Here is an 11,231-nt window from a genome sequence, read left to right as displayed (position 1 = left end):
GATACTAGTTGGTGTCTGTATATGTAGGGATACTGTATATACTGTAATGACCTGGCTAGATCATAAAGGGGATACTAGTTGGTGTCTGTATATGTAGAGATACTGTATATACTGTAATGACCTGGCTAGATCATAAAGGGGATACTAGTTGGTGTCTGTATATGGTAGAGATACTGTATATACTGTAATGACCTGGCTAGATCATAAAGGGGATACTAGTTGGTGTCTGTATATGGTAGATTATACTGTATATTCTGTAATGACCTGGCTAGATCATAAAGGGGATACTAGTTGGTGTCTGTATATGGTAGATTATACTGTATATACTGTAATGACCTGGCTAGATCATAAAGGGGATACTAGTTGGTGTCTGTATATGGTAGAGGTACTGTATATACTGTATTGACCTGGCTAGATCATAAAGGGGATACTAGTTGGTGTCTGTATATGGTAGAGATACTGTATATACTGTAATGACCTGGCTAGATCATAAAGGGGATACTAGTTGGTGTCTGTATATGGTAGAGATACTGTATATACTGTAATGACCTGGCTAGATCATAAAGGGGATACTAGTTGGTGTCTGTGTATGGTAGAGATACTGTATATGCTGTAATGACCTGGCTAGATCATAAAGGGGATACTAGTTGGTGTCTGTATATGTTAGAGATACTGTATATACTGTAATGACCTGGCTAGATCATAAAGGGGATACTAGTTGGTGTCTGTATATGGTAGAGATACTGTATATACTGTAATGACCTGGCTAGATCATAAAGGGATACTAGTTGGTGTCTGTGTATGGTAGAGATACTGTATATACTGTAATGGCCTGTATAGATCATAAAGGGGATACTAGTTGGTGTCTGTATATGGTAGAGATACTGTATATACTGTAATGACCTGGCTAGATCATAAAGGGGATACTAGTTGGTGTCTGTATATGGTAGAGATACTGTATATGCTGTAATGACCTGGCTAGATCATAAAGGGGATACTAGTTGGTGTCTGTATATGGTAGAGATACTGTATATACTGTAATGACCAGGCTAGATCATAAAGGGAATACTAGTTGGTGTCTGTATATGGTAGAGATACTGTATATACTGTAATGACCTGGCTAGATCATAAAGGGGATACTAGTTGGTGTCTGTATATGGTAGAGATACTGTATATACTGTAATGACCTGGCTAGATCATAAAGGGGATACTAGTTGGTGTCTGTATATGGTAGAGATACTGTATATACTGTAATGACCTGGCTAGATCATAAAGGGGATACTAGTTGGTGTCTGTATATGTTAGAGATACTGTATATACTGTAATGACCTGGTTAGATCATAAAGGGGATACTAGTTGGTGTCTGTATATGGTAGAGATACTGTATATACTTTAATGACCTGGCTAGATTATAAAGGGGATACTAGTTGGTGTCTGTATATGTTAGAGATACTGTATATACTGTAATGACCTGGCTAGATCATAAAGGGGATACTAGTTGGTGTCTGTATATGGTAGAGATACTGTATATACTGTAATGACCTGGCTAGATCATAAAGGGGATACTAGTTGGTGTCTGTATATGGTAGAGATACTGTATATACTGTAATGACCTGGCTAGATCATAAAGGGGATACTAGTTGGTGTCTGTATATGGTAGATATACTGTATATACTGTAATGACCTGGCTAGATCATAAAGGGATACTAGTTGGTGTCTGTATATGGTAGAGATACTGTATATACTGTAATGACCTGGCTAGATCATAAAGGGGATACTAGTTGGTGTCTGTATATGGTAGAGATACTGTATATACTGTAATGACCTGGCTAGATCATAAAGGGGATACTAGTTGGTGTCTGTATATGGTAGAGATACTGTATATACTGTAATGACCTGGCTAGATCATAAAGGGGATACTAGTTGGTGTCTGTATATGGTAGAGATACTGTATATACTGTAATGACCTGGCTAGATCATAAAGGGGATACTAGTTGGTGTCTGTATATGGTAGAGATACTGTATATACTGTAATGACCTGGCTAGATCATAAAGGGGATACTAGTTGGTGTCTGTATATGGTAGAGATACTGTATATACTGTAATGACCTGGCTAGATCATAAAGGGGATACTAGTTGGTGTCTGTATATGGTAGAGATACTGTATATACTGTAATGACCTGGCTAGATCATAAAGGGGATACTAGTTGGTGTCTGTATATGGTAGAGATACTGTATATACTGTAATGACCTGGCTAGATCATAAAGGGGATACTAGTTGGTGTCTGTGTATGGTAGAGATACTGTATATGCTGTAATGACCTGGCTAGATCATAAAGGGGATACTAGTTGGTGTCTGTATATGGTAGAGATACTGTATATACTGTAATGACCTGGCTAGATCATAAAGGGGATACTAGTTGGTGTCTGTGTATGGTAGAGATACTGTATATACTGTAATGGCCTGGATAGATCATAAAGGGGATACTAGTTGGTGTCTGTATATGGTAGAGCTACTGTATATACTGTAATGACCTGGCTAGATCATAAAGGGGATACTAGTTGGTGTCTGTATATGGTAGAGATACTGTATATGCTGTAATGACCTGGCTAGATCATAAAGGGGATACTAGTTGGTGTCTGTATATGGTAGAGATACTGTATATACTGTAATGACCTGGCTAGATCATAAAGGGGATACTAGTTGGTGTCTGTATATGGTAGAGATACTGTATATACTGTAATGACCTGGCTAGATCATAAAGGGGATACTAGTTGGTGTCTGTATATGGTAGAGATACTGTATATACTGTAATGACCTGGCTAGATCATAAAGGGGATACTAGTTGGTGTCTGTATATGGTAGAGATACTGTATATACTGTAATGACCTGGCTAGATCATAAAGGGGATACTAGTTGGTGTCTGTATATGTTCGAGATACTGTATATACTGTATTGACCTGGTTAGATCATAAAGGGGATACTAGTTGGTGTCTGTATATGGTAGAGATACTGTATATACTGATTGGAAGGGTAACAAATTTGGAGGCACCGCTGAGATTTATTTTCATATGAGCATGTTATAGTGTGGACACTATATAAATAATTACATGGTTATTATTGGCATTAACCTTGACCTTTCCCCTTTGATGATGTCATCACCAAGAGTGAGTTCTGTGCAATGTGATTCTACCACCGGCTGAGTGGGCTATATAGTTCTGTTATATTTGTACCGTTTGTACCTGGCAATACACCTTTAGGTTTGGGTTGAAAGTAAAGGAAAGTAATATCGAAATGCGTGTGGGCATTCCTTGTCAAGTTACTACACCTTTTTGGCAACGAGGATAAAACTTTATCAACTTGTACAGGGCGAGTTAGCTAGCTAGCTTAATGAGCGACGGAGAGCAGGTGCCACTGGACGGAAACGCCGACGGGGACAATCAGCAGCAAGTGCAAATCGCTAACGAGGATCAAGGACAAGTTGGCGTTATAATGGCAATGTTTGGGACTATCACTGAGTTTGTGGAAGAGAACGAAGACTGGACGGAATATGTGGAAAGGTTGGGACACTTTTTCTTGGCAAATGGAATCATAGATGAGGCTAAACAGCGCTCTATTCTCTTGAGTGTGTGTGGGGCTAAAACCTACAAGCTAATGAGGAATTTGGCTACACCACGGAGACCGGGAGAAATTCCTTTTGGGGATCTAGTTGCTCTCGTTCAGACTCACCACAATCCAAAGCCTTCAGTGATTGTCCAGAGGTTCAAGTTTAACTGCCATTTTCGGAAAACAGGTCAGTCTGTTGCTACCTTTGTTGCTGAATTACGTGAACTCTCTGAACATTGTGAGTTTGGGGCTATGTTAGGGGACTTGCTCCGTGACAGATTAGTCTGTGGCAGTAATGAGGACAGCATACAGCGCCGGTTGCTGGGGGAAGCCACACTGACTTTCAAGAGGGCATTGGAACTATCTCAAGGGATGGAGATGGCCAAATGAAAAATATTCAAAATGAAAAATATTCAAAAGGCCAACAGTGAAAGTTGTGCAGTGCATCAGGTGACAAAAGAGGTGGCAGGAAAAAGGGGAAAAGCAGTGGAATGTTTCAGATGTGGAGGGACACATTATGGTAACAACTGTAAGTTCATGGAGACTGTCTGTCACAATTGCAACAAAAAGGGACATTTAGCAAAAAAATGCAGGGGTCCTAGGAGCAAGCCAGAGTGTGGGCGGACTGGGCTGGGCAAGTTCACAGCACCAAAGCCTCAGTCAGCAGCGCACCACCTAGAGAGCACAGAGGAGGAGGAAGAGCATTGTTCCTACAACATGTTTAATGTGAGGGAGCCGCGCGCAGAGCCTATCTATGCTACAGTGGAGGTAGATGGAAAGCAGATGAGGATGGAGGTTGACACGGGGGCCTCTGCCTCTGTCATAAGTGAGGAGACCTACAAACAAAAATGGGGCTCAAGACAGGTTTCTGCCCTCACACCAGCAGGGATCAGACTGCGTACGTACACCGGGGAGACCATACCATTGCTTGGGGCTCTAGAAGTGGACATTGCATACAACAGCCAGGAAGCGAGAGCACGGCTCCTGGTGGTGAAAGGGAATGGGCCTAGTTTACTAGGGCGTGACTGGCTAAACAAAATACAACTGAGCTGGGGTGAGATAAAACACACCCGAGTGACTGAGGATGTCATTCAAAAATACCCAGAGATTTAAGGAGATGAACTGGGCAAACTGCAGGGCACTGCAGTTAAGCTGTTCGTGGATCCTCAGGCCGAGCCTCGCTTTTTCAAGCCCAGGACAGTGCCTTACGCCATGAAAAAGAAAGTGGAAGAAGAGTTGGAGCGGCTGCAGGAAGAAAACGTCATTACTCCTGTTCAGTTCTCCCGCTGGGCAGCTCCTATCGTTCCCGTTCTGAAAAGTGACGGCACGGTGCGTATATGTGGGGACTACAAACTCACCATCAACAGGGCCTCTAAGCTAGACGCTTACCCGCTGCCACGGGTGGAGGACTTGTTCGCGACACTGGCAGGAGGCAAGACGTTCTCAAAGCTTGACATGAGTCACGCCTACCAACAGCTCCTCCTGGACGAGGACTCAAAAGAGTATGTCACAGTCAACACGCACAAAGGCTTGTTCAGGTACAACCGCTTGGTTTTCGGAGTGGCGTCCAGCCCAGCCATTTTCCAGAGGACAATGGACAATCTGCTGCAGGGGATCCCTCATGTAGCAGTGTACCTGGATGACATCCTGGTTACAGGGGAGACGGAGGAGGAGCACCTCCACCATCTGGACCAGGTGTTAAAGAGATTCTCTGAGGCAGGGCTGCGCCTGAAGCGTAGCAAGTGCACATTCCAAGCACAGAGTGTGACATACCTAGGTCACAAGATCACAGAGCAGGGTCTGTGTCCTGTGGAGGACAAAGTCAGGGCAATCAAGGATGCTCCAAACCCCAAGAATGGGTCAGAGCTCAGGTCGTTCCTGGGCATGGTGAACTACTATGGTAAGTTCCTCCCTGAGCTGTCAACAGTGTTGGCTCCACTTTATCAGTTGCTCCACAAAGACTGTAAATGGAAGTGGGGGCCAGCACAAGAGAAAGCTTTCAAGGAAGTGAAAGCACTACTACAATCAGCACAACTTCTGGTTCATTTTGACCAAGACAAAAAGATCATCCTGTCATGTGACGCCTCACCCTATGGCGTCGGGGCAGTACTCTCTCATCAGAAGGAGGACGGGTCAGAGAGACCCATTGGATTTGCATCACGTACGCTGACGAGTGCTGAGAAGGGTTATTCACAGTTAGACAAGGAAGGTCTGGCCATAGTCTTTGCTGTGAAACGCTTCCATCAGTACCTCTACGGTCGTCATTTCACCATATGCACTGACCACAAACCACTGATGAGCCTTTTTAGTGAATCAAGATGCATTCCGCTCATGGCTTCAGCAAGGTTACAGCGCTGGGCCCTGACACTGTCGGCTTACCAGTATACGATAGTGTATAGAGCGGGGAAGGACAATGCAAATGCAGACGCGCTCAGCCGTCTCCCGCTACCAGAGATGCCTGCCACAACTGTGGTGCCTCCCGAGACAATTTTCCTAATGGAGAGATTGTCAAACTTACCTGTGAATGCCAAACAGATCAAACAGTGGACAGACCGGGATCCTATCCTGTCCCAAGTGAAAAGATTCCTGATGCAGGGTTGGCCTCCTGTCATAGAGGATGATGGACTAAGACCTTATGCAAAGCGCAAAACTGAGCTGAGTGTGCAGGATGGCTGCATACTCTGGGGGTCCAGAGTGGTTGTTCCACCCCCTGGCCGTGCACAAGTCATGGATGAGGTCCATGAGGCTCACCCGGGTGCCTCCCGGATGAAAAGTTTAGCCAGATCTTACATCTGGTGGTCTAACATGGATCAGGAGGTAGAAGACAAAGTTAAATCATGTTCTGAGTGCCAGATCAACCAGAAGATGGCGCCGCCCGCGCCACTACATCTGTGGGAGTGGCCTGACCACCCATGGTCCAGGCTGCATATAGATTTTGCAGGCCCTTTCATGGGTCACATGTTCCTTGTCATGGTGGACGCACACTCCAAATGGCTGGAGGCGCACATCATGAGCAACATCACAGCGACCACAACCATCGAAAAGCTTTGGCAGGTGTTTTCAACCCATGGTCTGCCGGACTCTCTGGTGTCCGACAACGCAACAACGTTTACCTGTGATTTGTTCCAAGAATTCATGCGGAGAAACGGGGTCCGCCATGTCCGCAGCGCCCCGTTTCACCCGGCCTCAAACGGCTTAGCGGAGCGGGCTGTGCAGACACTGAAAGAGGGGCTCAAAAGGATGACTGGGGGAACCATCACTACTAAGCTCTCTCGGTTCTTGTTCCAGTACCGCATCACGCCACAAACAACAACAGGACAGGCTCCAGCGGTGATGTTAATGGGCAGAAGGCCAAAAGCTCACCTGGATCTACTGCGTCCGAACATCAGAGCACGAGTGGAACGGAAGCAGGAGAAACAAAAAGAGAGACATGACCACCACGCAAGAGAGAGACAGTTAAAACCCAATGACATTGTCTACATCCGCAACTTCACAAGCAGCCAACGCTGGTTGCCAGGTATCATTCTGAGTCAGAGTGGTCCCGTCTCCTTTGTGGTCAAACTGACTGATGGTCGAGTCATGCGCAGACACCAGGACCATCTCCGCCTGCGCTATGACAAAGACAAGACCATGTTTTCAGACGGAACAGCTGTGGGTGGTAGTGTACAAGTTGAAATCCCACAGGAAACAGCATCTGAGGAACAGGGGCATTCAGTGGTTCCAGCAGAGGGTGATGGACATTCTCTCACAAACACCCAACCCGCTCCTGTGCCCTCAGACCCAGCTCCACTGGGACACGCCTTACCTGTGTCTCGTAGCACACCAGGAGTACTGCGCAGATCACAGCGTAGTCACAAGCCTCCTGAAAGACTAACTCTGTAGTTGAGACTGAGAGACTCGTGGTGTTAGTGTTTGTTTGGAGCAGCAGACCTAGTTGAAAAGAAATAAGGACTGTCATTTTATTGTTGTTGTTTTGGTTACATTTACGGTAACATCAGCAGAAGTTCTACAGTGTGGTGTAGTAAAGAGAAGAAAACACTAATGTGGTTTACTTGTTAACCTTATGTTTTCCTTACAGGGGGGGGATTTAAATTGAGGGGGGAGAAGTGTTATAGTGTGGACACTATATAAATAATTACATGGTTATTATTGGCATTAACCTTGACCTTTCCCCTTTGATGATGTCATCACCAAGAGTGAGTTCTGTGCAATGTGATTCTACTACCGGCTGAGTGGGCTATATAGTTCTGTTATATTTGTACCGTTTGTACCTGGCAATACACCTTTAGGTTTGGGTTGAAAGTAAAGGAAAGTAATATCGAAATGCGTGTGGGCATTCCTTGTCAAGTTACTACAGAGCACCAGCCCATATTCCTGGAACGGACAACGAGTGAGAGACATTGGGAGAGCAGCTAGCTAGCTAACGTTAGCAGGCTAACCACCTAACGGAGTGTAGCTATCTTGCCATTGCCTGCATTGTCGTTGTTGCCACGTGAGCAGGACAATATGAGTCGAGAGAGGGAAATGTTGTTGGATGAAATCGAACAGAGTTTATGGACTTTAACTGAGGACAATTTACGGCACTTGTGTGTACGTTGTGGAATAGGAGGTGTAGATGACTGAAGTAAAAGGAAAGAGCCATCGCGCTTTGCGATGCAAATTGATGGAAGATTACTGTGAGAAGGAGGATTTAATGGAATCAGAGGATGAGGGAATGTCTTGGCTGCTTCAACTGAAAGGCGAAATCAAAGGAATGTCGGACTCTGAGGATACTGTGAAAGTCTGCCTACAAGTCCCAGCCAGTCGGCGACAGCGAACCCAGCGGAGAGACGGGAGCTGCGGCAGAACGAAAAGAAGAGGGAGGGGCTCCTCAGCCCAGCAGAGAAGTGGTCTCAGCTCCAGAAAGGCACCCACCACAGAGAGAGAATGGAGTGAGTATGTCCAGTTAGAAAGACTTTAAAATTCATGGACAGATCGGAGATCAAAATCAAAAAGATAAGCTCAGCTTCAGCAGCCTAGAACATCATATTGAAAATGGACGGAGAAAAGGATACCATGAATTAGAAATCATAGAAGCAGTAATCAGAGCTGTGAGCCCAGGGCTTAAGATGAGGAGTTATCTGGGGGACACATATCTTGAGGACACATTATGCAGAGAGGGATGCTACTGAACTGTATCACAAGTTGACTAAAGCAACACGGCCTTGGACTTCCTAGTCCGAGTCTTTAACCTGAGACAGAAAGTGTTATCAGCCTCAGCTCGTGCCCAAGCAGGACTGAAATATGGCACAGTTAGTCAAGAGTCAATGCCTGCAGGCCATTGTTACAGGATTAACAAATGATAATGTCAGGGCAGAGATGAGAGTGCATCTCCAGAATATTAACACTAGTGATGAACTGTTGCTTGAGAAAATGCAAATTGCCCAGGGCAATGAAAGCGAACGCATGCAAAAGGCCAGGATTTCCCGTAAGTTCACACTCATACGAGTGAACGAAGTATAGAGTGAGGATAACCGGGATAGAGGAAAGGAATGTGAAGAGGCAGAGCCCTCACAGACCACAGTCCGAAAACAAAATAAATATACTGCTCAAAAAAATAAAGGGAACACTTAAACAACACAATGTAACTCCAAGTCAATCACACTTCTGTGAAATCAAACTGTCCACTTAGGAAGCAACACTGATTGAAAATAAATTTCACATGCTGTTGTGCAAATGGAATAGACAACAGGTGGACATTATAGGCAATAAGCAAGACACCCCCAATAAAGGAGTGGTTCTGCAGGTGGAGACCACAGACCACTTCTCAGTTCCTATGCTTCCTGGCTTCTGTTTTGGTCACTTTTGAATGCTGGCGGTGCTTTCACTCTAGTGGTAGCATGAGACGGAGTCTACAACCCACACAAGTGGCTCAGGTAGTGCAGCTCATCCAGGATGGCACATCAATGCGAGCTGTGGCAAGGTTTGCTGTGTCTATCAGCGTAGTGTCCAGAGCATGGAGGCGCTACCAGGAGACAGGCCAGTACATCAGGAGACGTGGAGGAGGCCATAGGAGGGCAACAACCCAGCAGCAGGACCGCTACCTCCGCCTTTGTGCATAGAGGAGCAGGAGGAGCACTGCCAGAGCCCTGCAAAATGACCTCCAACACGTCACAAATGTGCATGTGTCTGCTCAAACTCCATGAGGGTGGTTCGAGGGCCCGACGTCCACAGGTGGGGGTTGTGCTTACAGCCCAACACCGTGCAGGACATTTGGCATTTGCCAGAGAACACCAAGATTGGCAAATTCGCCACTGGCGCCCTGTGCTCTTCACAGATGAAAGCAGGTTCACACTGAGCACATGTGACAGACGTGACAGAGTCTGGAGACGCCGTGGAGAACGTTCTGCTGCCTGCAACATCCTCCAGCATGACCAGTTTGGCGGTGGGTCAGTCATGGTGTGGGGTGGCATTTCTTTGGGGGGCCGCACAGCCCTCCATGTGCTCGCCAGAGGTAGCCTGACTGCTATTAGGTACCGAGATGAGATCCTCAGACCCCTTGTGAGACCATATACTTGTGCGGTTGGCCCTGGGTTCCTCCTAATGCAAGACAATGCTAGACCTCATGTGGCTGGAATGTGTCAGCAGTTCCTGAAAGAGGAAGGCATTGATGCTATGGACTGGCCCGCCTGTTCCCCAGACCTGAATCCAATTGAGCACATCTGGGACATCATGTCTCGCTTTAGTCCAGGTCTGGGAGGAGATCCCTCAGGAGACCATCCGCCACCTCACCAGGAGCACACTACTGAGCCTCATTTTGACTTGTTTTAAGGACATTACATCAAAGTTGGATCAGCCTGTAGTGTGGTTTTCCACTTTCATTTTGAGTGTGACTCCAAATCCAGTTCTCTCCTGTGTGTGTCCGCTGGTGTATAGTCAGATTTCTAGATGTAATGAAAGTCTTCCCACATTGATCACAGCTAAAAGGTTTCTCTCCTGTGTGTGTTCTCTGGTGTACTGTCAGATCGCTAGATTGAACAAAACTCTTCCCACATTGATCACAGCTATAAGGTTTCTCTCCAGTGTGAATTCTCTGGTGCAGCTTCAAAATCTGTGATGTTGAAAAGCTTTTCCCACAATCTGAACAGTGGTGAAGTTTCTCTCCTGTGTGTACTTGCTGGTGTATTTTAAGTTCTGATGAATATTTGTAATGTTTCCCACAGTCAGCGCAGCACTGAGGTTTCTTTCCTGTGGGTCTCTGCTGGTGTTTCTTGAGGAGTTCTGATCTGGAGAGACTCTTCTCTGCCTCATCAGCATCATGATGTTGTTGAGGCTCCCCAGAGGATCCACGATAGTCACATCTATCTCCTATGTGAACAACAAAGTCAGACAGATGGTTAAAGGCCCACAACAGCAGTAATCCACTATTTATTTGAGGTAAAAGGTGATGCCCAGAGTGTACCTATGAAGTTGTACAACAATTGACGTCTGTTAAATAATTTGACAATTATTTGCCGCCGTATGAAATTCAACCCAGAGGACCTCCAGGTGACTATACACAGATCTACCCTCTCATACCACTGACAGAAGAAAATGGAGATGCTACCACCTATTCAGAGAGCAAGACAAGGAGAACTAGACACTG

General features: G+C 45.6%; 1 pseudogene; it reads left to right on the top strand.

Annotated features, from left to right (window-relative positions):
• Positions 1 to 4,266: 4,266 nt before the first annotated feature.
• Positions 4,267 to 7,216, top strand: LOC115191141 (uncharacterized protein K02A2.6-like; annotated as a pseudogene).
• Positions 7,217 to 11,231: the final 4,015 nt, after the last annotated feature.

This window comes from Salmo trutta, unplaced genomic scaffold, assembly GCF_901001165.1.
Source record: "Salmo trutta unplaced genomic scaffold, fSalTru1.1, whole genome shotgun sequence".
In the NCBI taxonomy this organism is placed as follows: Eukaryota; Metazoa; Chordata; class Actinopteri; order Salmoniformes; family Salmonidae; genus Salmo; species Salmo trutta.
The sequence above is the reverse complement of the archived record's forward strand: the minus strand, read 5'-3'. Positions and strand labels throughout refer to the sequence as shown.